The sequence below is a fragment of the Limulus polyphemus genome, unplaced genomic scaffold, assembly GCF_000517525.1.
Source record: "Limulus polyphemus unplaced genomic scaffold, Limulus_polyphemus-2.1.2 Scaffold883, whole genome shotgun sequence".
Lineage (NCBI taxonomy): Eukaryota > Metazoa > Arthropoda > Merostomata > Xiphosura > Limulidae > Limulus > Limulus polyphemus.
The window spans coordinates 366,011-371,362 of NW_013666493.1; the positions used below are offsets into that span (position 1 = coordinate 366,011).

The 5,352-nt window shown below is 29.3% G+C and overlaps 1 pseudogene; it reads left to right on the forward strand.

Annotated features, from left to right (window-relative positions):
- LOC106461029 overlaps positions 1-5,352 on the forward strand; it is a 54,355-nt pseudogene that overhangs the window by 29,231 nt on the left and 19,772 nt on the right.

Below are 5,352 nucleotides of genomic sequence, written 5' to 3' on the forward strand. Positions count from 1 at the left end.
TATTGTTAACTTGGTGAAACATACTGATGTTGTATTGTTAACTTGGTGAAACATACTGATGTTGTATATTTTTTCTCCAGGAAAATGTTAAAATGGAAATAAATAATTTGATTTCACCTCAAAAGTCTCATCAAGGCTTACTATATATGAATTCACAAGACACTAAAAATTTATATATATTTTAATGACATTTATTCCACCCAAGTCACAGTGAATCTAACGTCTGTCTTATTTTAAAAGTGATACAATTCTAAAATTATGCTTTAGATGATAATGCAAAAAATATTTTTATAACCATTTTTATTATTTGTGTGCATTTGTTTGTAATAATAAATTCAATAGTAAAAGACATATTTGTTTTTATCCAGTTAAAATACCATTTCCAGTAGCATATCAGATTCAAATATTCCTCTGTATGTTACCTTGATCTAATATATTGTTTATTAAATTTGTTTTTATCCAGTTAAAATACCATTTCCAGTAGCATATCAGATTCAAATATTCCTCTGTATGTTACCTTGATCTAATATATTGTTTATTAAATTTGTTTTTATCCAGTTAAAATACCATTTCCAGTAGCATATCAGATTCAAATATTCCTCTGTATGTTACCTTGATCTAATATATTGTTTATTAAATTTGTTTTTATCCAGTTAAAATACCATTTCCAGTAGCATATTAGATTCAAATATTCCTCTGTATGTTACCTTGATCTAATATATTGTTTATTAAATTTGTTTTTATAATTTTTAGTAGTTTTGATTTCCAACCTGTAGGGAAAAAAAAAAAAAATCCAAGTTTAATCTGATATTCTTAGTTTCTTAAATCTCAAATACATCTTTTGTCTTTTTAGGTCAGACATCATATGGGTCAGGTAGAAAAATAGAAGCACGAAAGGAGGAAGAGCCAATGAATGCAGGTGATCAAAATGAGATTGGTTGGCTTTATGACCTGTTACTAGAAGTCCAGCTGGAGCAGTTCTTTTTTAAGCTTCGAGATGAACTCCAGATTTCTCGACTTGCTCATTTTGATTTTGTGCAGCCAAGTGATCTAGAAGAAGTTGGATTGGGTCGACCTGCTGCTAGACGGCTGCTTGAAGCTGCAAAAAAAAGAAAAGCAATTTTATGGAGAAAGAATCTTATTAGCAAGGTTTACACCGCTCATGTATATTTAATGTTGTTTCTTTGCATAATCAGTGTTCATCCATGGGAAATATTTTAGAGATGTTTAAACTTTTATTGTTTTTAAAGCTTTAATACAAGTATTCATTTTTAATCTGTCCTTTAAAAAAATGTATTTACGGGTGATTTTTTTCAAAATCTGAGTCATACTAAAATAGAATTTTTCTGTTATCTTGTTCAGTTGTATGATTTTTAAAATGAATAATTGTAACTACCAATTTTCAAAATTTGTTAGTAAAGTTCATATGAATGATTAAAATCAGATGTCTTGACTTGAACCCATTTGACTTTTTCATTTTTTAGTTCCTCCCTTTGGGCAAAACAGATAAACTGACACCCAAAACATGTTCCTTGCAACCCACAAGTCCCACTCTTACATTGTCTGGAAGTGCTCTTACTTGCTTGATTAATGAGAAAAATCTCCACCTGTCTACCAAACTTGGAGATGGGTCATTTGGGGTCGTTGTCAAAGGAGAATGGGAAACACCTAATGGGCAGACAGTAAGTTAATATTTTGTCTTGATGTAGTAAACAGCTTTACAATATATATATATAAACATATTTTCAGTGGGAACATACAGATTTTAATTAATATTATAATGAACAGATAATATTGTGTGTACTAAATACAAATTATCAGGATAATAAGCCATATAATTTGTCAGTATTTTGTGCTAATTTAACCAACCATTTCTAGTTACTGAAACACTTTTACAATGCAAAAGAAAAATTAAGGATTTTTATAGATCACTGGAAACTTTATAATAACATTACAATTTGACATGGTTAATTATTATTTTTCCTTTTGAAACTTTTTTCTGGATGAGTAAGATTCTCCATAATCAGTCATGAAAGGAAAAAAAAGGTGTGGTAAATTACTTCTGGGTAGTTTATCATTAGTTTCAGTAGTGGAAATCCAAGAATAATAGCTGTTTTAAGTCATACCTCAGGGAAAGTCCATTAATTTCAGTTTTAATGAAAAACTCCTCTATGAAATAATTAAATAAACAAAAAAAGTTTGGTTATTGGAATTGGGCTTATTTATATTTAATTTCAGTCATTGTGAATCCTATACTTTAGGAGGCCCAAGACTGTTTCAATTTTTAGTTGCAGGTGATTTTGATGAACAAAAAATGTCAGGAATTTATAAGTTTAATGTTGCACAGTAGGTTTTGAAAGTACTTGAAATATTAGTATAGGTTCTAGAAAACTGCAAGACATTTTTAAAGTCTCTGTGAATTCTTTAAGCTACAGTAATGCCTTGCAACACTAAAAGGCATTTCTTGACAGGAAATTGATTAATATACTGATTTATTCAAACATGGATTTAAAATTTCAAAAATGTTCAACACATTAATCAGAAGAATTCTAAATTATGTTACAATTAAATAATTCTTTTTAAAGAATGTTAGTAGTATATTAATGTAATTTTAACAAAATTCTGAACTAATGTAACCGAGTTCATTGTAAACTCAATACTTCTTAACATTATGTTGTTTAAACTTGAGTCTGAGTTTAATGATTTTAAAAATAAGCATAATTTTGTATGGAATCATGACAATGAAATCTACAAAAAAAAATCAGAGTTATCAATAGTTTACATTATTGCTTTAATTAAATCTGTTTAGAAAAAAATTGTAATGATGACTAATTAGCTTTAGAGATGCTCATAGTAATATTGTAAAAGCAACTTTAGATTGGGTATTAATGAATAATGTTTTGTGTTATAAAATATAGATGCAAGTGGCAGTAAAGGTTCTAAAACAAGATACCTTAACATTGCCAGGAGTGTTTGAAGATTTTGTGAAAGAGGTGAATGCTATGCACCAGATGGATCATCCAAACTTGATTCGTCTTTTTGGTGTTGTCTTATCTGCTCCTTTGAAAATGGTGAGTGTTGACTAGAGATATTTACCTCATGTTTTTTATTCTTTGTTCACATTATTCATTTGCATACATGAATGTTTCTTAAGAAACTTTTATTTGCAAAGAGCAATAGTTATATAAGCCAGTTCTTTTGAGGTAAATTTTGTGTTTAATTTTGTTGAACAATCAGTTATAAAGAATTGCATATTTTCATCCTGTTTAAGAGTAAAAGAAAAGAATGACTTGTAATGGTAGTGAAAGTGGTGACATCTAAGTTTATTATTTTGTATTCTTCCCTCCATTACTTGGAGGGTAAAGCATGGCATTACAGATTATAGGTATGCATATCCAGTGTTGTCTTTCCATACTAAAAAAAAAAGGTTTCTTCATCACACTTTGGTGCCATGAATGTATTATAAGGGTGCAGCTCAAATCCCACTATTTTGTCAGATAACAAATTAGTCCAAGAATTAGCAGTAGGTATTGTTGACTAGCTACTATCCCTCTAGTCTATCAGTTCAAAATTAGGTATATTAGTGCAGAAAGTCCTTGAGTAGCTTTTCACAGATATATCTGAAAACAAACAAACCATTACTTAGACTTGAATAACTGAAATTCCTTCTTAGTTAGATATTCATAAACATATCCATTGAAGTTCCATGAAGACTTATAATAATTAATAGTTATGTGTAGCTTATTCCACACACAAACAAACACACACACACACACTGCAGCCCTTAAGATGTCAACAGTTGTTTTGTGATAGAGTTGTGTTTCTTCACATAAATCTCAGGAAGAGCTTGTTTTATTTTTTGCTGTTCTAGAATGTATTTTTGAATATTATTTTCTGCTGTAGTTGTTTTTTTTAAATAGTAAAACACTTATATCAGTTCTATATATAAATATATATATTACTTTTTTTTCAGTGTGCCAAGAATGCTTTACTGTTCCTACTGTATATTTTAAATAGGACTTGCATTGTGAAGCCTAGTTTTTTCTGTAATGTGCTGTACTGGTTTAACCACACTAAAAATTTACATTGACTGATTTGTCATGAAACAGTATCTTCATCAGATAGGTATATGTCTCTTAAAGCCTTCATGGTTGGAGAAAGTAGTTGGATAACATCATGCAACTTGTAGTTTTTTTATTGACATTTGTTTGGTTACTATGTAGAAAGAATTCGATGTTTTTATCATATTATTACATCAAACATGAAAAAAATATGTGAAACTGTCATTATATTAGACCTTTTTTTTTAATATTCAGGTAACAGAGCTGGCTTCTCTAGGGTCCTTGCGAGATCTCCTGAGAAAGGAATGTGGCCATACTCCTATCTCTGTACTGGTAAACTATGCTGTACAGATAGCAAGTGGTATGACTCATCTAGAATCTAAACACTTCATTCACAGAGATCTGGCTGCTAGAAATGTGCTGCTTTCCAGTGCACGTAAGGTAACAGAGATAATATTTCTGATACGAGCACAGATACCTCTTTAGCTATTTTTTTTTACTTTAATTACAAAAACTGTTCAGTACTCACCCTACTGGAAATTCCAACTAAAGCTTGTTTGCTGATGCTCAGTAGTACTTTTGAATCTGAACAGATGTTATTGGTTCATGTTGCTTTTTTAATGTTTAGAAACAAATACTCAGCTTTATTAAATAAAATTTTATTTTTGTAATATGAGTTATTGCTTTAAAACTATCAAAATAAAGGGCCTTGGCTCAAATATTACTGCTTTAAATAAGTAAAACATAGTATTATATTAATCAAGTAGATTAGATTGTTGTTGTTTGTTATTAAGCACAAAGCTACACAAAGGGTTATCTGTGCTCCACCCACCATGGGTATCGAAACCCACTTTCTAGCAGGAAGTAAACTAGATACTTAAGAAAACAAAAAACATGGTAAATACTATACTAGTCAGTAACTTAGTACACCCAGAAAAATATTTCTAGCTCTTATAGGCATTATTTATTCATCAGATTATTTTTGTTCATATATTATTATTTTGTCTCTCTATATTATTATGTTAATTATTTTGTCTCCCTATATTATTATGTTAATTATTTTGTCTCCCTATATTATTATGTTAATTATTTTGTCTCCCTATATTATTATGTCAATTATTTTGTCTCCCTATATTATTATGTTAATTATGTTTAGACCCCATGTTATCATATAATGTCAGTTCTAAAAATTTGATCAGACAGTAAACAAGTTAAACTAGATGTATTAAAAAACAAGTCCATCTTGTTTAATAAAAGACTAGGTTACATATATCCACTAGCTAATAGTGGG